This window comes from Malania oleifera, chromosome 2 (genome assembly GCF_029873635.1).
Source record: "Malania oleifera isolate guangnan ecotype guangnan chromosome 2, ASM2987363v1, whole genome shotgun sequence".
Taxonomy (NCBI): domain Eukaryota; kingdom Viridiplantae; phylum Streptophyta; class Magnoliopsida; order Santalales; family Ximeniaceae; genus Malania; species Malania oleifera.
Window position 1 is genome coordinate 76,846,510 of NC_080418.1, and position 14,624 is coordinate 76,861,133.

The 14,624-nt window shown below is 37.3% G+C and overlaps 1 non-coding gene across 1 annotated transcript; it reads left to right on the plus strand.

Moving 5' to 3' along the window:
* The first annotated feature begins 2,275 nt into the window (after positions 1–2,275).
* Positions 2,276–2,381, plus strand: LOC131149982 (small nucleolar RNA R71). Its single transcript, XR_009135370.1, has one exon. It is a non-coding gene; the product is annotated as a small nucleolar RNA R71 (small nucleolar RNA).
* Positions 2,382–14,624: the final 12,243 nt, after the last annotated feature.

Genomic DNA, 14,624 nt, shown 5'->3' on the forward strand with positions numbered 1-14,624 from the left:
CCCTCTTAGTATTTTCTAATCTCAAAATAGTGTGGGGGCTCGACCAGGTCACCCACACACGTGATGGTCGCTTCACTTTGTCGCACCCCCAACTTATCTTAAAACCTACTCTAAAGACTTTGAACCCTAGTTAGCCTACTCTAACTACCCTAAGGACTCAAAAAGGAAATAAGAACTATTGGGTTGCCTCCCGGAAGCGCTAAGTTTACCGTCTTTAGCCATACACTTTGAAGCTCAACTTGAATTCAGCCTGGGTCCTAATTAATATTGGTTTCTCCCTTTTCTTCCTCACACCCGAAGTTGCATACCCCTACCTTATTTTTATAATTGGGGAATAAATCATTTTTTGTTATAAATTGCTCAAAATGGTCCTTAAATTCGGTAATGATATGGCTGTCAAGCTGAAGTGTACTATCCCAAGGGTATTTCCACAACATTGGAGGAGTTGCTTCCCTAATAATTTTATCAATCACGTCTTCATCCACAGCTTGGATGGTGTTAAGTGGATGTTGGGGGGCATTAAATATATTCAGCTTACGTTGCTTATGGCCCCATGAGATATCCATAATCCCCATCCGACATTGAATGCAGGAATTAGTCGTGGCTAAGTATGGTTGTCCCAAAAGGATAGGGATTGGGTTTATGGAAGTCTCCATGTCTAAAATGATGAAATCAATAGGCTAATGGGAATCTCCCACCCTGACTACCACATCTTCTACCACACCCCGAGGTTGCTTAAGAGATCGATCAGCAAGGCATAAAGAAACCGAGGTGGGCCGCAACACTCTTGGGTTAAGTTTTTGATAGGCCAAGTATGAAAGGATGTTCACACTTGCTCCTAAATCTAGAAGGGCCCCATCAATGGTATAATTTCCAATTAAACATGAAATAGTAGGTGAGCCAGGGTCTTTTAATTTATGAACAAGGTGCTTTAGTATTATGGAACTCATATGCTTGGCTTGCTTAACCAAACCATCCATGTGCACCTTTGATTCGATCCCCTATGTTGACAAGTCTCTAAAGAATTTTATGAATGCAGATGATTGCTTAATGACATCGAGGAGAGGCTTATCCATTCTCACTTGTTTAAACATGTCCCATATGGACTCAGTGGAGGCCTCTTTCTTAAATATAGAGGGTGCAAGTGGGGTTACCGGATGTGTCACTGAGTGGCTATGAAAAACCCTATGGGGGGCGAAGTGAGGTGTGGTTCTTCTGGTGGTGGGTGTGGGAATCAATGGTCTTTGTACCCAACTAGAGGATGAAAGAGTGCATGCATCAATGTTGGGTGCTTCCAGTTTTTCATCTTGTGTCTCCCCTATGCTCAGCTGCTCCTTGCCTTGTTTAGCTATCAGCCTGCCATTTTGAAATGTGGTTACCACCTGGGCCTGCTCAGGATAAGCTGAGGGCTAGTGTCTGGTTCACATTCTACCCTATATTTTCCTTTATGATTTACTATAGGCTGACTTGGCAACTTCCCTTCAGCTCTCTAACTCAAAGTGGTAACTAGTTGTCCTAAAGTGGCTTCTAGCTTCGCAATGGATAGGGAGTGAGAGTAAAGGAGTTTTCGATCTGCTTGGCGATCAGCTTCAAATTCTTAAGGGACCTCGGCACCGTCTCTTGAAATGCATCGTACTTGGGTTGCGAGGGACACGGCTGCTGGATAGTTAAAAATCTAGAGCCTGAATTAGGATGATTTTAGAGATTTTGGTATGTTCGTGGAGGCGGAGCATTCAGAGCTTGTGGAGGTCTTGGAGATTGAAAATCAGAAGCTTGCAGCCTCCATAAAAAGTTAGGATGTTGTTTCCACCCAGGGTTGTATGTCTTTGAATACAGATCATTAGCTGCCTTATCATACTAGTTGTGGGTGGTCTTTACTTCCTTGTTCACAAGCTCAAGATGGGAATGCGTGTGAGGGCAATTGTAACATGTATGGGAAGGGTCGAAGCAAATTGCACATACCTCTGCATACATCGTTGTTTTTGGTCCTAGGGACAAGCAGTGGTCTAATTTTTTGGATATGGTATGCAGGGTAGGGGCTAGGTCTTGGCTAGTGGCCAAATTGTAAACTCCTTTTGGTTTAGAGTTTGATGGATTAGGTATTCTACGGGTTGCAGCCATGTGCTACTGATAGTTTTCAACCAGATTTTCAAAGAGAATCCAGGCTTCATTCTCATGCTTAGTGAGGAAAGTACCTCCACACGACGCATCAACCATGGACCTATCTCTCTCAGTCAACTCTTCATAGAAAGTTTGGACTAATTGCCACTTGGGGACCTAGTGATGTGGGTATTTACAAAGCAGGTCCTTAAAGCGCTCTTAAGTCTCGAAAAAGAGTTCCCCATCCATCTGTGAGAAACTTGTGAGGGCTCTCCGAAGCTGGTTAGTTTTCCCAATTGGGAAGTACTTTTTGAAAAATTCATGTTGCATGGTGGCCCAGTTGGCCACCGAGTTCGGTTCTAAGGACGTCAACCAATATTTGGCCTTATCCTTCAGAGAGAATAAGAAAAGCCTAAGACAAAGAGCATCATCACTGAAATTAGGTAAACGGATGGTGGAACAAATTTCCAAGAACTCATCTATATGCTGATAAGGATTTTCAGTAGAGTTCCCATGAAAGTTGGGCAGCATCGAGATGATTGAAGTCTTTATCTCAAATTGAGCAGCCTGAACATCTGGGAACCGGATGCAAGACGTCGAGGTGTATACATTAGGTACAAAGTAGTCCCTAAGGGGCCGAAGATGTTTCTCTCCTACCACAGGTAGGTGGGGAGCATGGGGTTCTGGGATCTGTTCAGTAGGAGCCGGTGGGTTACCTTCGGCCATTGCTTTCAGTTCAGAAAACTCAACCTTCTCCGGATTAGTGGTAGGTTTCCTTAGGGATGTATAGCATTTTTCAATCTCAAGATCTATGGGAATTATCTTGGGTTCCAAAGAACGCAGACCAAACATACACATGTATAAGCACACAAATTCAGACATCAAAAACAAAAAACAAAATAAAGAAAATAGAAATTAACAAAGAAAGTGAAAACAAAAGAACAGCAAATCAAAAGAACAAGGCAATAATACTCTAAAGGGGAAGTTGGCTTATAACCGTAGCCAAGCCCCTAGCAATGGGGCCAAAATTTGGTAGGCTCGCCAAGGCTTGGTTCCTTAACTACCAAAAATAATATTTATAACACCTAACTATCTCAAGTTCAGTAGAAAGTGGGTAAGTCAGGTATCAATCTATGGAGACTTGAAGCACAGTTAATAAATTACTTCCAATTTAGTTTACTAAAGCCTTGTCATGAAAAAGAAGTGAAAGATGATATTTTGCAATGGTGATTGTCTAACAACTACTGGAAAGCATGTAACTAAAAGAAAATAAATCTAAACTACTGGAAAGCAAGTAAATTTCTAAGTTACCCTACTCCTACAAAGAGATACTGTGATCCGAATCAGACTCTAGACACCATGCTTCTAACTACGCTCATCCAAACTTCCGTAGAAGTACAAACCCGAGCGGGCCAAAGCGGGAGAGGGGCGATCGAGGGCATAGGGTAGTAAGGGTGCACCAACCGTCCAGAGTACGGTCAGAAACCGGAGTATACCATGTCTCAACGATAATGAACACCTCCATGGTTCCGTAGACGACTATTTCCCTCCAACTAATACGTAGCAGTGCTTATCCTTATCTGCAACCTTTCATCAAACACACTGCAAGTAAATGGAAAGTAGTGAATTGAAAGCAGTAAATGAAAGCATGAGTAAAAAGATCATCCCTCTATCATTCCAAACGTCTATCACTAATGCTAAAAGTACAAAAGAAGATCCTAATATACACAGTTGTTGTATAAACGTCGTCGGTCGTCACAGGCCGTTGAACACTCCATACACGAACCGAAACTACTCTACTCCTACTCTTACTCTAACTTGGCTCTCAATGACTTCCTAGGTCTATCACTAACCTAAGAGAAGGCAAAGAGGAACCCAGATCTTGTTTTCATAGCGAATACTTATAGGCTTTAGGGTTTACAAGGTTTGTTTTACAAATTAGGAAACTTTGCAGCAAATCTCATGCAGAAGATCATCGTTGTCAACCAAGTCAGTCCTCTGTCAATCTTGTGCGCACCCTAGTTGAATCTGGCGGGAAGTTTGGGATTTAAATCTTCAATGTCTTCAACTTCTCCGTGCCTCAGGGTCTTGATGGTTGAGCTGATGGTCAAGACTTGCAGTATCTCGATCCTAAGAAATCTCATAAACTCGACATGGTCGCCCTAAAGGTCTCTTGATCGAACACTTCGTTGAGACTCTCGGTACTTCTAAATTTCAGTTTTATCTCAGTATCTCAACGTGATCACTCTAGGGTGTCACTTGGTTGCGCACTTCGTTGAACCTTGCAGCATTCTAATTTTAGTCTAAACCTTGGAGTTTGCAGTGGAAGACTAATCGCCCCTGTGGTTTGCTGGTCGCACCACATGGTGGAGCATCATCTTATTGTCTATTTATGATCTAACGCTTCTAAAGCTTGGCTAAACTTCTGAATTCAAGCTTTGAATCCTCCAAATCCTCCTTGGTTTCTTGTAATGCTTAACCCATGGTTTTAACCTATTTTCCTGAAAAGACAATCAAACCTTGCATGACTCTAAACAATGATAACTCTGGGTGAATACATAATAAAATGAGGATAAAAAAAAAAAGGTAAATGAGGGTCTAAAATCATGTATTTTAGGGACTCATCATAGCTCACCAACTTCACATCCCTATCGCATACAATGGTTTTGGGAAGACCTTGAAGTCTCACTACTTCCCTTAAAAACATATTGGCAATCCTGTAGGCATCATGTGTTTTATTGCATGCAATAAAATGTGACATTTTTGGTCCACAACAACAAACACTGAATCATTTCCCCTGGTAGTTTTGGGGAGACCTAACACAAATTCTATACTGATATCCTACCATGAGATGTGTGGCACGGGCAAAGGAGTATACAATCCTGACAACTGTTTCCAACCCTTCATTGTCTAACAAGTACGGCATTATGAAACAATCCTACCAACATCTCTCTTCAGATTAGGCTAGTAGAACATATCCTCAATTATAGCAATGGTCTGATCTCTACCGAAGTGACCCACAACAACTCTAGAATGTAATTCCCAAATTAGTTGATCATGTAGAGATATGGATGGGATACACAATCTAGCTCTTGTAAAAAGAAATCCACCATGAATCACAAAGTCTAGGTGAGATATAAGAACTTCCTACAGCAAATCCGAAAAGATATCACAGAAGTATTTACACTGAGAGTACTATTACTTAATTTTATCGAAGCCAACAACTTTCACCTGAAGAGTCTGTATAGTTGCTATGACTCAGCTTAAAGAATCAGCAGCCTTGTTTTTAACACCAGCTCGGTGTTTGAGTACAAAGGTATACTACTATATATACTTGACCCATTTCATATATCTATGCATTGGCTTCTTCTGAGTATGTAAATACCTAAGGGCTTGGTGGTCTGAGTACAAAACAAACTCTTGAGGAAGGAGGTACAGTCTCCAGTGTCGCAGTGACTATACTACAACATAAAATTCCCTATCATAGGTAGAATACCGCTGCTTTGCATTCATTCAAATTTTCATTAAAGAAGGCTATGGGGTGTCCCTCCTGACTAAGTACTCGTCCAATGCCTACACCTCAGGCATCACATGCAACCTCAAATAATTTCTAGAAATCTAGGAGGTGTAACAATGGTGCCTTAGCTATCAAATCTTTCATATCCAAAAAGGCTTTTGTCACAGATTTCGACCATGTAAATTCTCCTTTCTTGAGGTAGTTTGTAATAGGGGTCATGATGGTGCTAAAGTTCCTAATGAACCTCCTGTAGAATGTGGCTAACCTATGAAAAGTCCTCACATCATGTATGTTTTGGGGAGTAGGCCAATCTCTAATGGATTTGACCTTATAAGGGTCAACAGAAATGCCATGCTCAGACACAACAAAATCAAGGAAGATGACGTGTGTAGTCATAAAAGTACACTTCTTTAAATTGGCATACAACTTCTGCTCCCTCAAAACCTCAAACACTCTCCTTAAATGGACAAGGTGCTCTTTCCTAGTCTGGTTATAGATTAATATATCATCAAAGTAGACGACAAGAAAATGTCTAATGAAAGGCCTTAATACCTGAGTCTTGACTCTGATGAAAGTGCTCGATGCATTAGTTAGCCCAAATGGCATGACCAACCACTCATATAACCCATCCTTTGTCTTGAAGGCAGTTTTCCACTCACCCCCCGATTTGATCCTAATATGATGGTATCCACTTTTAAGGCCTATCTTTGGATCCTACATCCTTAGGTCATCCCAAAGGAATAAGTGTTGGCACGCCCATTATGTGAGACATTCAAATCATACAACCAAGGTCATCGTAACAAAATATAAGCAATGTCCATGGGAAGGGCATCACACCAAATTCGTCCTTATAATCACAAATCTTAATAGGGACTAGGCATATTTGGCTCATGGGCATGGTCGTGGCATCAACCCAAACTACCTTATATGGTTGTGGGTGTGGTTCAACTTTCAATACCAACTCATCAACTACGGATTTAGACACAACATTCATACAACTACCACCATCTATGATCATCTTGAAACTTTTACTCCCACTACTTGATATAAGTATGGAAAATAGAAGTGCAATGTTAGTACTCCTAATCATAATGTGTCTCATCACACTCAACTAGGCACTCTAATCTAGTTCACTTGACAACTCATCCTCACTAGGTACAACTTCAGGAACATATACTTGATCCTCCTTAGGCTCATCTTCACCATCTTCCCTATCAAGTGTCCTTGTTTATGGCACCTGAAACTCACTGCATTGCCAAAACTCTGGTGAGAGGATCCAGTCATGGGTGCTTTTCCCTTGTCCATAAGCTGCGAGACAATAAGATTGCTCCCTTAGGAGGTGACTTGACTTGTTTGTGCTAGTTGGGACTAGTTATAACTTTATACCTTTTAAGAGCACGACTCAATATTAGAGGTACCAAACTGTTTTTCCATGGGCCCTTTATTCATTTACTCAAAGGCATGAGCTAAATTATAGGCTTGTTTAAGGGACTCAATGTGATGGGGAAACAATTTTCTCCTTAGTTCATGCTTTAATCCTATGTGAAATCTGGAGATTCACTGACTAACAGTCTCATAGACACCACATCTTATAGACAACTCATCGAATTGACTCATATATTTTGAGACGGTCATGCTACCCTAACTCAAACTGCAGAGCTGATCCATAAGGCACTCTCTATAGTTAAGGGGTACATAATTATCCCTCAACCTATCCCTCATTAGGTCCCAATGCTCAATGGGCCTCTGATCTAACCTCACCTTTTGCCTCTGGACATTCAACAAATGGAGTTTGGCTTGCCCCATTAACCTCATTTTTGCAAACTTAACTTGATGAGGGTTAGTCATCCTATACCAATCAAAATAGGAATCCATCTTAGTTAACCAATCTTGGAAGACTTTAGGTTCCATCTATCCATTATAGACGGGGGCCTCAATCTTCACTTGCCTCACCACATCCTTGTAATGATTACGATGGTCCCTATGTATCCTACCTTCAAAGTCAATCAACGTCATAGTCTTCATCACCCCAATGTTGGACATAAAGTTCATGATGTGGGGGTCTCCTAAAAAATTCATCTTGGAGATTCACTCACCTTTGTGAAAGAAGATGAGGTCTTTCTCTAGGAGGAATAGGTGGCTCTTTAGGCTTTTCATCATCATTTCCTCGTTCAAGGGGCGACTCTAAATTGTCTTGGGGTGGGTTATGGACTAATTGGTTTTCTAACCTAACTAGTCATTGGCGGGTCTCAACTAGCTCTTAATTCAAGTCATGGAATTGATCTTGAAGCTCATCTATTGAGGTGTATCTCTCAACATCAGTCCTATGACCTTGGTAAGAATTCCTGACTCGAGTAGCCATCCAAGGGGTTGGGGAAGGATTCGGCCAACACTAGGGTAGCCCTTTGGAATGGTGTTGGATCACACAAAGTAGGATCAAATGTGAACCTAAACTACGCTCTGATACCACTATGGTGTAGAATGGTTCTAAGTAGCCCTAGTCCTATGGTTGACCCTCTTTGTAGCACACACATAATATCACAATCTAAAGGGAGAATTGAATTAACTAAGCATGAACATCACAAACATACTCCAGTGATCACAAGTTGTTGAGATTTTGAAAACGTATATGATTTGGCTTAAAAGCCCTTAGTTTATAATTCCATTCAATTAATTAAGTTCACTCTAAAATATGTTATATTAGAAGTCTTAAATCACAAGTCTTAGCATACAAATCAAATATCCCTAAGCACGGTACTAGCAAGCATGTTCATGTTGAAAATCTAGGACGATTCAAAGAGAATGAACAAGGTTTTCAATCAAGGATTCGCATGGGGTTTCAAGACTTACAAGGGACTTTTAGGGGCTTTTTTAGATGGTCACAAAAAAGGAATCGAAACAAGCTTACCAAGAGATTCATAATGACAAACACCAAGGGACGCAAGTACTCAATCGCACCATGAACAAGCTTGTTGATCCTTATGAATCTTGAGACAAGAATGAAGTTTGAGGAAGGTTGTGACCCTGAGCTATGAAAAGGGAGTGGGGCATGGAGTGTAGATGATGATGTGATGTTGTTGTGGTCTCTCACCACCCAATCTCTGGTGAGACAAAACGTAGCCTCACACTACTCAATCACAAGGATAGGAACAAGCTTCACAAGCTCAAGTAAAGGCTTTCTTTTAATTGATAATGCAAAGACCTTTTTTACAATACAAGTGATGGCATATTTATAGCCTTACTTGCGTATGCGCATGAATTGCACATAGCTTCTAAGGAGGTTAAATAAAATACAAAAAAAAAAAGGGAATAAAACATTTAAAATATAGATAATGAGGTTCCTAGTAAATAGTTTGTCATAAGAAATAAGTTCCGAGGAACTAGAATAATTATGATAGTGAAGTTTAGGAACTTAAAATGAAATAAATGCTTCTTGAAAGACCAAAACTCCTTGACTTGCAAGTTGTCATTTTCTTTCCAAGGTAGCTTCCAAGAGAAGCTTCAATTGTGAGTCTCCCCATGTAGTGGTCGAATTCAAGGGGGGAGGGGTGATTTTGGTCCATTATTTTATGGATCTTCAAGTTGTCTACAATTCCATGCTCCAAAGCTTAATTCCTTTATTTCATTATTCAAGTCCATCCAATGTAAAAGTCCATTAAGTGATCGTTTGTTCTTGAATTTCATAGTACACGCAAATAAAGTTCACATCCAATGGTGGACTTCGGGTGGTCATCCACGTGTCACAATATCCGTGAAAGATACTCAGGTTTCATGTTGATGCCCATCACGTTGTCAACACTAAATTTTGTCCAAGCTAAGCTTAGACAAAAAACAAGACAAGTCAAACCTTGATTGTTCCCTCTGTCTACCCTTTTTTTTTTTCAATTTTAAGGCATTTTCATCCTTTTTTTCTAGCCATTTTGGTGGTTCAGGGTCTAGAATGTGTGAAATAGTCCAAGGAGCTGAACTTTCCTGAGGAAATTCCATTTAAATCCTTTCGGTGGATTCCTTCCAATTAAGATGTTGTTTTGGGCCCTTCGTATCCTTCTTCCTTCTCCTTGAGAGTTATCATTATTAACCACTATTTTCTAGTAGCCTTTACAATATAATTTCCAATAGCCTAATTGCCCATGCACTTCCTACCTTTGCCACATTTTCCTTTTCCTAGTAGCACTTATCTTCCCCTTCTCTTCCTCACCCCACCCCCCCCCCCCCCCCCAAAAAAAACTAAAAATAAAACTAAGGCCTCCTATCTCTTTATAATACCTCTACTCAAGACCACCTTTCACCTTGGCTCCTACCTCTAACCATGGTTGCATAACCCTCCATCCATGCCATCTCATGCCTATCTTACTATAATTACCCTCAATTAAACTTCATTTATTTTATTTTTTGTCATTAATCTCTTGATAAAAATAGAAGAAGAACCAATGGCCTGGGGATAATTCTCTCTTTCTATCTCTCTCTCTCTCTCTCTCTCTCTCTCTCTCTCTCTCTCTCTCTCTCTCTCTCTCTCTCTCTCTCTCTCTCTCCTCTACTAAGTGTAAGTGAGTGCATAAAAATTCATGTGTGCTTATGTGAATAAATGACTATAGTGTGAGTTTGTGAAGAGTAATCATAAATGTGCTAGTTCATACATTTGCATAAATGTGTTAGTCCATGCATATGGATGAATGTGTGTGAATATATGCACGTCATATTCAAATGTAGTAGTGCATATGTGTGTTCATTTTTGCACTAGTGTGAGTTTGCATGAGAGTGTTCAATGCATTTATATATGGATACATATATGTGTATATGACCATAAGTGCATGTGATTATGTAAGTAGGCATGCAAATGTTCATGACTATGCATTAATATGGGTATGCATGAAGATGTGTTTGAGTTTGTATAGTATGTGTATGAGTGTGAGTTTGTATATGTATATTTTTATACGTGCATGAGTATATGATAGGTATGTGTATAAGCATGCATGTGTGCGTGGCCATTGATGCACAAGTGTGTGTGTGTGTGTGTGTGTGTGTGTGTGTGTGTGTGTGTGTGTTGCGTGTTTGTATGCATTCATTAAAAGGCATAACATCTCCTCTTCTAATTCTTCCCCTTCTCTTTTTGAAAATTAAAATTGAACCCTATTTGGATTTGAGGTTAAATTCATTTAAAATTAAAAACAAATGCAATTGGCTTGCTTAAAAAGGTGAGCCCAAAAATCATTTGACCTTACCCCCACTTTCGAAAATTACAAATTGGCCTACTATTTCTAATTTGCAATGCAGGAAAACCTACATCGTGCTTGGGGCATTTATGAAATTTATGAACTCAAAAGCAAATTGAGCTAGAAGCCATTCAAAATCAAACACCACCCTCCTTGAATTCACTAGGGTAGTGAACCTTTAGCGAGCCCAAATTTGAAGGAGTAGGTTTTTGGCCAAAGTGACAACCCAAGAGGGTGGTGAATTGAGATTAATAAAAATTAAAAGTTTGATATAAAATTTAAGACAATTCAACCAAACCAAGCAATTCACACAATATTAAAGTAATTTAAATAGAGAAGGGAAGAGAAATTGCAAACTCTTTTTTATAATGGTTCATCAACCACCTTATGTCCACCCTCTCAAGAGCAAACACCTTGAGGTTCCATTAAATCCTTATTTTAACAAAGACCAAGGAACCAATTGCACCCCTTTGTTTTACAAAGACAATGTGACCAACTTACAATCCTTTTTTTTTTTTTTCAAAGATAAGGAAACCAAACAGAGCTTACAAAAATAAACTGTGCACAAAGAAGATTTACAATTAAAGTTTAAAAAATAAACTCTCAAAGAATAATCAAATGTAAGACTCAAGAGTTTCTATTAAAGATGAGAAATTTAGAGTACAAAGAGAATAAAAGAGATTTTCAAGGCTAGAGCCCTTGGATATTCACTATGTGTATGTTCTCTAACATTTTTAAGGCTTTGGAGGGCATTTATGTAGAGTTTGAGGAAAAACTAGTCATTGCCTACCTGTTGGAGCTAGTTAGACCAGCTAACTGCTTACTAGCCACTAGAGAAGGAAAGCTAATAGTTATAGGCAAGGCTTGCTAGACTAGTTAATCATCTTCAGGGATTGATCTTCCGCCTCTGGCCTCTGCCTAGGCCAACCACCTTTGGCCTCTCCCTAGGCCAATTGGGAGCCCCTAGGGCAAGTTGATTTCCCCTAGCACAAAGGTTGGGTTCAATCATCTTTTGGTATCAAATTTGTCGATTTAAGCTTAATTATGCTATGTCTTATATTTCCTCACAGATTTAGAATTTAAAGTACAATACAATTGAGACAAAAACAATAAAAATAAATGAAACTTTAACTATTCAAAACTTCTGTCAATTATTCAACTTTAATGACTTTAATCATGTAGAAAAATAACTTAATCACATAGTCATTAGTCCATAGTAGTTTATTATCATCAAACACAAGTTAATAAAACATTGGACTAACAATCTCCCTCTTTTTGATGATGACAAATTATTCACAAAAATAGGAACAAATATAAATCAATTAAGTTCACATAGAAGGTCCTATTTTTCTTATCTCTTCCCCTTTGAGATCATCAAAATAAAAATAAGAGGGGTAAAACTAAAGATTTTAACTTTTAAGCACAAAGTTTCAATACAACATGTTCATCATAAAAAAATCCAATATGCTCCTTATGAAAATTTTTAACATGGTAAGAAAATATAACAATAGATAATACCAAATTAATGCACGGTCATAAGTAAAAATTGATACCAATTGTTGTCAATCATAAGTCAAATAAAAGAGAAATTATTTCAATTAATTTTTTAACCAAAAATTTTTCCATGATTGAAAATTTCTCCTCCTTTGTCAATATCAAAAAGAAAAATGGGGAGTATAAATTTTTCAATGTAATCCACAATTTGAAACTCAAGTTTGAACCAAAGTGTTCTAGTTTTAGAAAAATGCATATATTCATGATTTTTAAAAATTCTTTCACAATCATGCTCATATTTTCATAAATATTTTTCATATATGCTTGCTCCCCTTGGTAAATATCAAAATGTTTTTCAGGAGGGAGGAAAAAAGTCTCACAAGTCAAATTCATAGAACATTGACAATGATATTTCAATATGCTGAATTTCGTAACAAGATATTCAATATTCCATAATTTCAATAATCTCAACATTATGCTCAAATTCATAATAAGCTCAAAATCCATAACAAAATATTCGATGTGCTTAAGAGATCATTAGTCAAATATTTTCCATATCAACAAAATATTCAATAATGTCAATCTTCACAAGATATTTAATTTAAGTTCAATTACAAGTTTAATGTTGATAGAAAGACATATTCAATATTTTCAAAATGAATATCAACAATAAGAATTTTCAATAAGCTCAATACGAATTCAACCAAAATATTCATTCAAACTCATTTTTCATAAGATTAGACCTCATTAAACCCAAATTTCCAAACTGATCAATAAGATATTGATAATTTAGAATCAAAAGACATGATTTTCAATTTAAACATGCTCACACTATACCAATGCATGTATACTCAAAATTTAAGCAAGGTTTTCATAATGAGCATTTTAACATAAGAGACTTTCAAACATGCTCAGTCATTCAAAAATATCCATTTATTGATAACAAAACATCACAAAGAATTATAATTCAAACATTTTTCATCAAGTTTCAAAAGATAGCAAAATGTATGCATAAAACATAATCAAACATTTTAAGGGAAACACACGTCTAAAAACAATCTTAATCCATTAATTTAGATGAAACCTTAGGCAAAAAAATTTTTTTTTGAAAAAATGCTAAAAGATTTTGAAAAAGCCTAAGTTTCATTTATCAAGACGAGCATATTCAACCAAGTTCCAAATTTAAGAGTATTAAGGAATTCATCTTGAAATTTTTTATTCAAGGAGGAGCTTACCTTATCTTTGTGCTCAATTGTCATGAGGCAAATATTTCCCATTTCTTTGTCAGAGTTTGATTTTAAGACACTATCTTCCCTAAGGGCATTAAAAGGCTTCTTCTTGAATCTCCTATTTTCCTTCTTAAGATATGGGCATTTGGTTTGAGGGTGCCCTGACTTATTGTATTTGTAGACACCCTATTTTTGCCCTAACCAAATATAACACGGGGTCCCCTCTTATTACTTTCATTATTATTATTATTACCTTATTTTTTTTATTATTATTATTATTATTATTATTATTATTATTATTATTATTATTATTATTATCATTAGTATTTTCATTATTACTTTCTTATAATTATTTTTATTTATTATTATTTATTACCAGTAGTATTATTAGTATTACTTTACTATTATTATTTTGGATATATTTATTTTTTTTTATCACTTTTATTATTATTATTATTATTATTTTATTATTGTCATTATTTTTAGTATTTTTTACTATTACTATTAGTATTATTATTATTATTATTAGTATTATTATTATTTTACTGATAGTATCTCTATTATTTTTATTTTTACTATAATTATTTATTATTATTTATTATTAGTAGTAGTATTATTATTATTATTATTATTACCTTATTGATCCTTATATTATTATTATAATAATTATTATTATTATTATTACTATTTTCATTATTACCATAATAGTAAAAGCAGAAAAAGAAAAGAAAAAGAAAAATAAAATCAAAAAGGAAGTCTTTTTTTAGGGTTTTCAAAATTTTTTTTGTATAAGGGGGGCACACACAGCCAAAGGAGGAGGACCTAAAAAAAATCCTAGCTTTCTCGCCAACACTACCTCTCTCCCGACATCCTTTGCTCCTTTTCTCTTCTTCACTCTCTTGGTTCCTCCTAACTCTCCCATTTCATCTTCTTTTCTTCCTCCTCCAGCAAACCAACCTAGCTAGCCTCTGTTCTCCCCTCCCAATTTGCTTCTCGGCCACCACCTCCAATTCCAGCCGAGGCCCTCTAGTGCAACGCCGGGTATCCCAACCTACCGTTGCGGCCAACCTC